This window comes from Myotis lucifugus, unplaced genomic scaffold, assembly GCF_000147115.1.
Source record: "Myotis lucifugus unplaced genomic scaffold, Myoluc2.0 scaffold_190, whole genome shotgun sequence".
Classification (NCBI taxonomy): domain Eukaryota; kingdom Metazoa; phylum Chordata; class Mammalia; order Chiroptera; family Vespertilionidae; genus Myotis; species Myotis lucifugus.
In genome coordinates, this window is record NW_005871238.1 from 2,470,839 (window position 1) to 2,483,091 (window position 12,253).

Consider the following 12,253-nt stretch of genomic DNA (forward strand, 5'->3'; position numbering starts at 1 on the left):
GGTGCCTCTTGGGGGTACAGAGGCAAGAGGGAGCAGCATGCGACCCAGGACTGTGTGTGTGTGTGTGATCTGGTGAGGACTGTGTACGAGGCATGTGCATTCGCGTGTGCATTCGCGTGTGCGCGCCCCAAGCCGTTCCTTTTCCTTCTCCACTGAGCCCCCTATTCAGACCGGGGCAGCGGGTGAGAGGAGATGGTACAAGTTTCCGCAGACACCTAGGGTTTCTGGTTCCTGTGTCTAAGTGAGTAAGAGGTTGAGGGGCCCCCGAGGAGCTGCAGGAAGCCAACCGCCTGCACAAGCTTCCTTTTTTCCCTCCACCCAGCAACGGCTGAGCACTGCAACCCACCTCCACGCCCCACCTCCACCCGCACCTACTTTCCTCTCAACAAGTGAGCGAGCCGGGGCGGACAGCACAGCCCCAGGAGGGAGGATTCCTCCCCTTCCTTTCCCCCAGTCCCCCTTAAGACGGACCCGGAAGCAGCGCGGCTCCCGGCCGGGCCACCTTAACGGCGGAGCGCGGCTGGCCCCGCGCCAAGCCCCGCCCCCCTCGCCGCTCGCGCTCCGCCCCTTCTCCTCCCGCGCCGCTGGGGAGAGCGGGCGGGCGGGCGGACTGGAGTCGGTCCGAGTTGGCCGAAGCTGTTGCCATGACAAGCGTTTTCTTAGGAAAGCTCCGCCGTTGAGACCAGCCGAGCTGGGGCTCGAGGGGGAAGGCGCGAACTTCCTGGGGAACCATCCTTCCGAGGAGAGCAGGACCGGAGGCACCCGCCCAGCTCCCCCGCAGCATTTGCTTCCAGGAACCTGAGGTCCTTCCCGGCGGGAGGGCGGGCGGAGGAGACCGGCCCGCTCCCGGGCCGCTGCAAAAAAAAAAGGCAGGAGAGCCAGCCGGCATCTCTAGCGTGGCTGCTCACTGGGGAGACCAGTGGTCACCCCCTCCCTACCCTGTCCATGGAACCCCGGAGGGAGAGTGCTGCTTGCAGAAGCCTGGATCTTTGCTAGAAAGAACGCGAGGTAAGGCTTGCAGAGAATGAATTGACTCGCGATGTGCAAACTTTGTTTCTTTCCTCTCGCTGGCTTCTAAAACTCCATGAATTTCCTGTTCCTGGCATATTTCTTGCTACTGGGTTTGGGGTGTGTGTGTGTGTGTGTGTGTGTGTGTGTGTGTGTGCGCGCGCACACACACACAGATTTGTCAAATACTGTATTTCCTTCCTAGACTCAGTTCTGAGAAATCGTATAATCAAACAAGTGACTTATTTTTCTTTTCCTAGTGTCTGTCATTCCTGGGCCGTGGGGGTAGGGAAATGGAGGGATTGTCCTTTTCACACCCAAATGGAGCTTTTGGAAAAAACAGTTCATTGCCCCCATCTGCTCCTGCCCTCCCCCTCCCGCTCCCCCTGGGCTTGGGAATGAGCCGCTGAATGGAAAACTTGCAAAAATATTTTCCGCGTCTGTTCCCTTTCTCGAAAGCCCCAAAGAGAGATGGAAAAAAAAAAAAGGAAAAAAGAACGGAGTAAGAAATCTGCAACGAGAAGGAGGGGCTGCGGTGGGGACTGGGAGATGGGCGCACTGGAGGGGGGGCTGGGAGAAGTGGGGTGAGGAAGGGGTGCCCAAATGGAATTTCTTCGGCTTTGTGGAGAAACCTCAGCAGTTTCTCTCTGCCACTTGCAAAACATCCTCAGACTTTCACGTCTATAATTAGCTGTGGAAAAGCTGAAAAGTTCCCTGCGCCCCTGTTGTTTTGACTGTGTGCGAAGAGTTCAAGAACCAACTGGTGTGAATGTCTTCCGAGGGCAACTCCTCGTGCGAGCTCTGGGTCCCAGAGGGAAGAAAGGGGAAGAGATGCGCGTTGGGAAGGTATGCAATTTTCAAGGGTTGGGGCAAGGGGCGGGCTGGTCGTAGGCGTCCCCGGGAGGGAGCGTCCCTGAGTGTCTTGGGGCTGAAAGAGGGGAGACATTAAAGGCTGGGATTGTCCCTCCCGCCCTCCCGTCGCACACGCTCACTCACATTCCTGGCTGCCTCTTGGGGTGGAGGAGGCTGGCTGGCATCCTCCCCGGAGTGAGTGCAGCCTCACACTCCTCCATCTCTTTGAAGGACCCAGCGCTCTCCTCCTCGCCTGGGTGTGGAGGGCGCGGGAGGGGCCGGCCACATCCTGGGAGCGAGTGGGCACTCTGCTGGCCGGAGGCAGCTCCCTCCTGGGCATTCCTGCTGGACTCACAATCACTTGCAGACGCGACGTCGGCGCCGGTTGGCCTGGTTGGGGGGGTTGTCAGATGAAGAAATTCACTGGCCCGCAACTGACGCCGCTGGGGGAGGGGAAGCGAAATCCATTCTGCTGCGCCACCTCCGCCTCTGGGTGGAGATCCTCTGCTGTTTTCTTATTTTATTTTTTATTTTACCCATCGCTCTTAGGGTCCTCCCTCCCCTCCTTGAGCCCCTCCCAAAGCTGCCCCTTCTGGTCTTCCTACGTGGAGGTGCCCCTCCAGCCCCCCCTGAGCTCCCAGCCCTCTTTGCCTGGAAGGAGGGAAGAGATGAGGGTCTTCGTTGGCCGCCGGGACTGGCCCTGGGGAGGGGCGGTGGAGAGGGGCCTCGGGGTCTGGAGGGACTGGGTGGGGAAGGTATGGGGGGAGGAGGCAGGGAGAGGCGATGGCTCTGAGGGCTAGTGAGCCAGGCTCCCTCCTTGGCTGGACGGGAAGCCCCCACACGTATGGGGGTCAGGCTGGGGGAGAGGAAGCAGCTGCCCTCCGCCCCAGCTAGTTTGGTTGGAGGAGTGTTAGTTAAATCGAGCTTAGAAACTGGAGAGGAGGGGCTGGGAGGAGAGCTTAAATGGGGCCCAGGAAACAATAGGAACCAGTTTTCATTCTGAGGTGCTGGATGGTTGACCTGACTGCCCCCCAAAGCTGAACAGCTCTTCCCTCCCTCCCTGTATTCTGATCCAGACGGGAACGAGGGCTTCCCCGTTGGGCAGGGGATCCAGCCCGTATTCTGCAGGAAGAGGGTGGGGGTCCATGTCTTCGCTCCTGCACGGGAGCCCTATCTCCCTGCCACCATCTTGCCAAGGTACACCCCCTAAATCATGACGCTCCCCACCCCACGCCCTTCCCTCTTGGCGCATAATCCCACCATTCCCGCAGCCCACCTTTCAATTTTCAGTTCTCTGACTAGGGGTGGATTCTGGTAGGTTCTAGGGGGAGGGGTCTCCATTTAGCGTGCTCTGAGGACCCTGCTTCCGCGGCCTTGAGCAGTGGGTCCGGGGCTGCAGGGCTGAATCCTGTTCGTCGCGAACCCGCTGCCCCTCCCTGGCGGCTCTGCGCCCGGTGCCCGCCGGCACCGCTGCCGGCTCCCCGCGCGCCTCGGCTCCACCCCCGGCTCTGCCTGGATCCGAGTTCTCGGTGCAGGAGGTGCTCCGAGCCGCCGAGGAGGGAGCCTCAGTCCTTTCCCCTTACAGTGTCCACCTCCGTGTCCCAGGCTAAATTCAAGGTCAAGTCGAAGGAGCACAGCACAGCTCCCTTAGCCTCTGGGACTCCCCGCACCTAGCACAGTGCCCAAGCGTAAAACAGCGCTTGGTCAATGTTTGTTGGAAGAAGCAAGTAGCATTTGGGGGGAGCCTGGGAATCAACCTCACCCAGGCAGATGCTCCCACAGTAACAGTGGGAGGAAGTGGCTGAGTCAGATTAGTCGGATTTCTATGGTCTTTGGTGTCAGAAGAAAGTCAACATGGGAGGGCCAACGTAGTGCAGTTAAGAGTTTCCCCTTGGTGTGCGCGCTGGGAGAAGTGTGGTGGGGTGGTGGGGGGTGACGTTCCTAAGCAAGGGTATTGGGGAGCCTTAGTGTTCCCCACTCTCACACCCTGGAGGGTCTGGAGAGGAAAGGGCCTGGGCTGACCCACCACTGAGCCAGCTGCCACCTGTCAGCAATTCAAACATTCCACCGCAAACTGCCTCCTACTCAAGAATTTAGCTTCTCTCAGTAACCTCCATGGGCCCTTTTCTCGTTTATTCTATGCTCCTGGCCGTGACCAGCACCCAAAGACATGGATAAGCCTGTCCATCTAGGGCAGCGGTTCTCAACCTGTGGGTCGCAACCCCTTTGGGGGTTGAATGACCCTTTCACAGGGGTCGCCTAAGAACACCGGAAAACACATATATAATTACATATTGTTTTTGTGGTTAATCACTATGCTTTAATTATGTTCAATTTGTAACAATGAAAATACATCCTGCATGTCAGATATTTACATTACGATTCATAACAGTAGCAAAATTACAGTTATGAAGTAGCAACGAAAATAATTTTAAGGTTGGGGGTCACCACAACATGAGGAGCTGTATTAAAGGGTCGCGGCATTAGGAAGGTTAAGAACCACTGATCTAGGGCATTCCAGATCCGCCACGCTTTGCAGGAAGGAAAGGAAAGTGCTCATTCTTGGTCCCCAGGCCTGTTTGGCTTAGGGTGACCCAGGTGTTTGATTTGACCTTGAAGAGGAATGCCCTACCCTGGGCCTCACTGGCTTCCCTGGGAGAATTCTTCTACCCTCTGACCTCTTCCCCTGAGCCTACGCCTTAGACAGGACTCCCTTCAGTTCCCTGCTCCTCAGCTATGCATGATTCCTGTCCTCCCCAGTTGCTATTTGGTGGTAGGGGTGAGACGGAGAGAGGGATGAGAAAGGCAAGGCTCTGGGTCACAAGGAAGCAGAACTCCCGGCCCCCCTCAAACTGGGAGAGCATCCTTTCCCCCACTCATTTCCCCTTTCTGTAGAGTGGTCATAGCAATAAAGCAGGTGCCTGGGCTGGAGTCCAAGGGGCTGGTGTGGAATGTTTTATGCTCAGCTTCCTCTCCCGGCATCTCTCTGTCTCCTTTTTCCTTTGTATGAGCCATTCTTGTTCCACTGACTTACCTCCTCTGCACGTGTTAAAACAGAAATGACAGGGACTTTAGACATCTGCCTCCACCCTGCCCCAGTCCCCTGTGATCGATCGGCCCACATGAAGGTGGATTGAGGAGGGAAACCAGGCAGGATCTAGTTAGAACCAGAGCCCAGGCAGGAGAGGAGCTGTCGAAGGCAGTTTGTGTTGGGGGATAGTGGAGAGGCCAAAGGCAAGAAAAGGGAGGTGAGAACATAGGTGTCATGGGGCGAGGGTCCCCTGCTCTCTTTTGCCTCTCCTCACTATCGTTCCTGTCTGGCTAAAGCCTTCAGCCTCATCACTTCTTTCTGCTCTGGTTTTCCAAATGGAGTACAGAAATTCAGAAGGATGAACTGGGATGGAATCAAGAGACCTTTGCTCTTGCCAGATCTCCAGGGCAGAGGGAGCTTGGGGTAGTGTGTTACTGGTGGGAAGGTTCAAGACTCTCAGGTTGGCTCAGAGAAAAGAGAACCTCTCAGCTCAGAACACCTCCTAGATTTTAAATCAATGCCAGACGTACAAACCAGTACCGCTCCTATGGAGGGGAAGTGCGCAATATCTAACAAAGCAACATAAGCATTTACCCAGCAGTCCAAATTCTAGGAATTTATCCAGAAAAATGCACATTCACAATAACAAAATACATATGCACAAGGTGTGCTCTGAGGCATGTTTGTAATAGGATAGGAAATCACTGGAAACTACCCAAGGCCCATCTTTAATAGACTGGTTGAGTGAACAACAGTACATCCATATAGTGGAATACTATGAAGCCAAAAACAAGGATAGGAAGGAGCCCTATGAACTTATATCATTTCTAGGATGAGTTATTAAATGAAAATAGCAAGATGCAAAAGAATGCATGTAGTATAACACCTTTGGGTTGAGAAAACGGCAGAAATTTTTTTTGTGGACATACATGCACACATACACACACACACACTCACACACACGTGCACGCACAGGAAAGACAAACCAGAATTAAAATGGTTACCTATATGGGGTGGGAACAAAGTAAAGGAGATAGGAATGGAAGTAAAAGTTTACTGATTATACCTTTTTAGGCAGTTTTTATTTTTAAATATATATATTTTTTATCGATTTCAGAGAGGAAGGGAGGGGGGAGAGAGAGAGAAACATCAATGATGAGAGAGAATCATTGATCAGCTACCTTGAAACCTGGGCATATACCCTGACTGGGAATCAAACCATGACCTCGTGGTTCATAGGTCAACACCCAACCACTGAGCCACACTGGCCAGGCCAGGCAATTTTGATTTTTGTACCAGGTAAATAGTTTACATATTCACAAATTAAATTAGATCCAAAGAAAGAAAAAATACAAACCTTAAAGCTGACCACAAAGAGGCAATGAACTTAATTGTATATCAACTTGATTATAAAAGAAGTAATTCAAGTAATTTTTTAGTTTAATATTTTAGTTCTGACTCTATATCCTTAATGGAATATATATTCTAAGGATAGAAAGAACCGAAAAAAATCTTAAACTTTACTTTGCAGGTCTGTTATTGGTCATGTCATTGTTGTCCTAAATTGGAAACTTTTTTGTTTATTGTAGGGATAGATCAAGTGAGGAACTATTGATATTACTGAAAAGTAGGGGTTCACTATGGAAGAAGAGAGACAAAAATATGGACTGGGGAAAGGTGAGGAAGAACCCTGTGTTTCTCTATGTCCCTCCTAGGTCTGTCCACTGGGAGAGTGTAGAGGCAAGGCTGCACCTTAGCACTGAACACACCTCATGCCCAGGTTTTCATTCCTAAGCACCACTCCCCAGTGACAGAAAGTAGTGCTCCTTGGAGAAATGGCTGACTTCAGGTCTGGGACTGGGAAACTACAAGTGAGTCATGTTATGCAGAAAGCTAGAGCATGCTCATGACAAAGGGACATGGGAGTTGGCTTCAAGGGACTCCCACTGCACAAATTTGGGACACATTGAGCATCAAAAAGAATAACATTAATAGATTTCAAGACACAGCATAAAAAATTCCATGTGTCTATTCTGACAGTTAAAATGGAGCAGGGAGGGAAAACTCTTAACAAATAAATGCCAGCTAATGAAATGTAGAAGTAATGACAGAATTTGAAATGTACCAGTTTGCAACCCCCAGTATAATAGCTGACTCAGGCTAGGCTTACTAATGGATGCTAACCCCTTTGAGAACAAGGTTGGTCTCAGTGTATCACCTGGTGGATTACTTCTTACAAAAGGAGAAACCCGTCTTTACAGAGAGTCAGCGCTATCCACCTTAACCACGTAACCAGTGCTAGTGGGATTACCTGGCATTAATTCCTCTTGATATGCGAGAACAGTGGTTCTCAACCTTGGCTGCACATTAGAATCACCAGGGTATCTTTCTTAAATCCTGATTTCTGGGCCTCATCCTCCAGAAATTCTGTTTCTTTGTTATGGGGTGAGGCCACAACATTAGTAACAAAGAAACAGAATTTCCGGAGGCTGAGGCCCAGACATCAGGATTTTAAAGATTCCCAGGTGATTCTCATGTGCAGCCAAGGTTGAGAACCACTGATCTAAGTGAAGGGTCTGAGTTGTTTATTGTACTTTGTTTCCAGTGCTTCAGGTTTGAAATTTTCCTAACACTAAGTTGGGGAGAGAAGTCAATGTCAAGAAGGACTCCTACAGTCCTAGACTCCTCACTCATCCCCCAAACTCCTGGCCAAGTAAGCTCCCTGGTCCCCACTGGCACACACACAAGGGACGTCCTGACAACGTGATTTCCCTCTGGGAGTCTTCCCTCTCACCCTCATTGCTGCCAACACCAGGCTTTTCCTTCCAGATGGGAAGCAGCTGGGCACAGTGGGTGGGCCAGCTGGGCCCCGGGGCAGCAGGTGGGAGCAGGCACCCCCCCCCCACTCCACCTCCTCCCATCCCATGGGCCAGCTGAGGCAGCCTACACACAGAGGGCTTCCAGAAGCACTCACCTTACCTTCTGAGGAGGGGTCTCCCAAGGAATCCATCAGAGACATTCTCTCTGAATTCTATAATCGAGTGATTTGGAGAGAACCCAGCTGTGCCTGCCCCGGTATTTCAAGCCTGGGTTAAGCAAGACCTAAAGCTGCCTAAAGACTTGCACTGTCTGTGACCCAAATCGCCATGCTGCCCCCACCCCCTCAGCCCAGCTCTGGAGAGAGATCAGGTTTCCAGGACTGCTCATCTCTCTCTTTCTCCTCTCCCTGGAAACCCTGGGGCCAGGCCTAGCGTGACTCAGGCTCTTTTCATGTAGGAGAGGGCCATTATTGATCCGTTAGTCAATTCCCCTTCTGTCTTGCTAGGGAGCCTGAAAAAGTGGGAGCCAGGAAGTTGGAAGGGGGCAGACAGGGAGGAGTTTGTTCTCCGGTGCTGCCAGGGCTGCCAGAAGAGCACGGGACTGGGAGTCCGGAAACTGGTGATCTGGGCTGCAGTGGGACCCAGCCCGGGCAGCTGATGAAGAGGAGCTTGGACACACAGGCATTTCTGATTCAAGACTCTCCCTTTCTACAAAGAGGCAGTGCTCTCAGTGCCTACAGCACACCCTTTTGTCATAGACCAGTGATGGTGAACCTATGACACGCGTGTCAGAGGTGACACGCGAACTCATTTTTTTGGTTGATTTTTCTTTGTTAAATGGCATTTAAATATATAAAATAAATATCAAAAATATGTCTTTGTTTTACTATGGTTGCAAATGTCAAAAAATTTCTAGATGTGACACGGCACCAGAGTTAAGTTAGGGTTTTTCAAAATGCTGACACGCCGAGCTCAAAAGGTTCGCCATCACTGTCATAGTCTGTAGCACAATCTAACAGCCTGTAGTTAAGTTCCATCTTTCTACTGGGGGTGACCAACGGAGACCTGAGAGGTTCTGCCTTGTGGGCAGCCACCCTTGAGGCCTAAGGATAGGACGTGTGTTACTACTCCCCATCTCACCTGCCTGGTCGTTCAACTGAGAAGTGCCTACTCGGTAGCTTCCGAGGCCACAACTCGACGATGTCCTAAGCCGGAAACAGAAAGATTGGCTGGAGATACAGAGACCCAAGCCTTCAGCGTGTTCACTATCTCCTAGGGCTCACGATCCCCAAATAGTCACTAGGTCCAGCCAGATGAAATTGCCAACATGCAACCACTTTTGACCCCCAAAAGACAACTGAATATGGTTCGATCTGATATTAGTATGATTAGACACTGGGAACCAGGGACCAGTCAATGCTATGGGATGCAGAGAGAAGGTTTTCATCTGAACTGTGGGTTGGGTTTGAAAAAAAAATTGGGGTAAAGTTTCCAGCTACTGGGCCAGTCTGCCTTCCCTCTCTTGGCCCTGGAAGTAGACACATTGGCTGAGCCCTTGTCCAGACTCTGGTTGAGAGCCCAGCATTAGCCTTTCTGGTAATTGGCCAGAGCTGCTGCCCATGGATAGAGAGGAGAGTCCTGTCCATTTGTAGTCCACTATTCGTGTGCCCTGAATGCCCTGCTTCATATCTTAGGAGCTGAGGAAGGAGGAACCTAAGAAAGGAGGCAGTAGAAAAATATTCATCCTATTCTTCCCCCTGTCTAGTGGCAGATGGAGCAGGGACACACCCTTAGGCCCCATCTGGCCCAGTGTCACATGATGCTGGGAGCCAAGGGGTGTTGTGGGAATGGGGAGACCAGAATTTGGCAGGGCTCACCTGGAAGTCATCCTTGGAGGAGGTGCTTGCCAAACAGGATATGAATGAGGACAGGGGACAGATGTGATGGAGAAGAGGATGGGGGAGGGGAGGGGGTGGGAGCAAGGGCGGTGCTGCTGCATCTGGTCGAGGACCCTCAGCATCATGGAGAGTCAGATGCTCTGGCAGGTGAGGGAGGCTGTCTCCCTCCCACCCACACCCCCCACTGGACCACCTCGTCTTGGAGCCAGCACCGGTGTCCAGGGCAGGATGGCGCCTGGCCTCAGCAGCCTGCTTTCTGAAAGTCTGCTGTCCTGGTGCTCATGGACTCTTAGGGTGATATCTGGATGTTGCCTCCCCGCGTGTGCACTACAGCCTCTGTTGGGGAAGCATCAGCGGACATCTGTTAGGATGCTGGAACAGGTGCAGCTGCATGCAGACTTCCAGGGGCTTTCTGACCTTGGTACAGAGGACGTCCATCACCAGGCTTTGGGCCAGGTGCAGGGGTTGGGGGGGAGGGAGGGTGTTTAGAGCATTTGAGATGGATAGAGTTGAAGAAATGGTCCAATTTCCCTCTTTTGTAAGTGAGAAAACTGAAACCTAGAGAGCTGCCCAAGGACACCAGACTAGTTTGAGCCTGAGCCAGAGCTGGAGGGGGCCTGTGAGTGGGCCCCCGACCCCATCAGTGTCTCACTTTGTGACCTAGATAAACGACAAACCTCTTCGCTCCCCAATTTCGCTACCCCTGTCAGAGGGAGAACCATTCCAGCCCCTGCAAGGATGCTGTGTGGCGTGAGGTCATGTGCTAGGAGCACTTGGGAAGAAAGATGCTAGAAACCCTAAGTTCTGTGCCGGGATGGTTGCTGCTATTATTAACAATTAAGGTCATTAGCATGCGAGAAGATGCAGAGGAGAAACACTCTAGGCACCACCCCCATCACCGTGTGGCTCCCAATGGAGCTGCGTTTCTTCTCGTGGCCCTTCTGCAGCCCTGCTCAGGCAGGGAGCCCTGAGCCAGAGAAGCAGGGTGGTGAGAGGGTGCAGAAGTCCTGGGGAGGCCAGGCAGAGCCTTCCTCCTGCCTGGGCACCCTTGCCCCTGCCCTTTCTAAGCGTAGCTTCTCTGAAAGGTCAGAGGAAGTACGGAGGGGAAGCACTCTGACCAGTTTCTTCCTCAGCAGCTGACTCAGCCCGGGTGGCTATGGAGCCCTGATTTGGGGGCTCCGAGTCAGCAGAGCGAGGTTGCTATCGTGTGACAACACAGGCTGATTGTATTGCCAGAGCCAACCTGTCATTCATTCGCTTGCTCATTTGTTTATTCAACAACCATTGTCGTGGATTCAAACTGCAGGTCAGGCACTGTGCTAGGCGTTGGGGAGAAGTGGTGTCCAGGAGGCAGGGAGTGGCTACTTTCAGCCACAGGATGAGTGTCCTGAGCCTGGGGTGTGCAGCAGGCCTTGACGGGAACAGTGTTCTAAGGAACTTGCACTTGTGTCCCTAGAGAACACTTGAACCCCGACTTCAGGAGTAGAAGGCCTTGACTCCATACACAGTGTAACTGGAGGGGCCTTGGAGACCACTGCAGGAGAGCCCCCAGGTTACCAAGAGATTGCAGCCTGTGGTGAAGGACTTGCCCTTGCCCTTGGCCAGAGCCAGGCTTCTCCCGGGCCAGGGCCTGGCGCTGGTCCTGAAGCTGGGTGCTCAGCCAGCCTGGTATGTCTTTCCCTGAGGTGGGACCCCAGTGTTAACCTGATTTTGACACCCCGCCCCCTGGCTTATACTTTGGGGCCTCTGAGTCTGCTGGGACTCCCAGAAGGGATCTGAATGGAACCTTGGAATGAAACCCTCAGTTTCTCTTTTAATCCTTACTTCTTATTTTGGCCCCTTGCCCTACTTTCCAGAGGTGGTGTAGTATTACAGGATAAAAGAGTGGGCTTAGATTTGGTCGGTACATAGTATACACACTTTCATTGAGCCTCAGTTTCCCCATCTATAAAATGTGTAATATCCCCTTCCGTTATGCACCCTATAGAGTGGCCTGATAGACAATGAGACCTGGGAGGCGAGAGCACTGCATGAATGCTGACGTGCTAGGTCTGTGTGCTGCCCTCTCATTTCCGGCCCTTCTCTTCACCGCCCAGCCCCACCACCTCACTCTCCACTCCAGAGCCTGCTCTTACCGTGTCTTATCTCCTCACCTAGATCAAGACCTACAACAATACTTGTTGCATCTTAAATAATAATAACCACAGTGCAAGCGATAGTCTGAGCTAACTCACATTCATTCATTATGTGCTAGGTATTAGATTTGGATTCCTCATTTAATATTCTTAGCACATAATGAAGTCAACGCTAGTGTTGTCTTCATTTTGCAGGTTAGGAAAGATGTTCATAAAGCATAAGGCTGAGGTCCTACCCTGCTGCAGCCCATATATGGATTTCCTCTTTCCATTGCTAAGTGACTGACTGCTTGACAAGAAAAGGGAGAGATTCAAGAGCATTTATGGAGTGTCGACTAAATGCCAGCTGCTTTCAAGTTATGTCACAACAACCACCTTCTGAGACGGGTACAGGATTTGTCTTGGAGATTATCTGGTTGTAAGAACAGAAACCCACTCGAAGAAGTGAACGTAAAAGGAGCTTAACTGGGAGGTCACAGAGAAACATCACAGACGTGGTGTGGGAAGCAC

At 52.2% G+C, this 12,253-nt stretch overlaps 1 protein-coding gene across 4 annotated transcripts in view; it reads left to right on the forward strand.

Annotated features, from left to right (window-relative positions):
• Positions 1–590: 590 nt before the first annotated feature.
• ATP2B4 (ATPase plasma membrane Ca2+ transporting 4) overlaps positions 591–12,253 on the forward strand; it is a 95,702-nt gene continuing 84,039 nt past the window's right edge. For all 4 annotated transcript variants that reach the window (XM_006096916.3, XM_014462806.2, XM_006096917.3 and 1 more), the window contains exon 1: positions 591–1,008. The gene's annotated coding sequence lies outside the window, so the exon portion shown is untranslated. The remainder of the gene's footprint in view (positions 1,009–12,253) is intronic.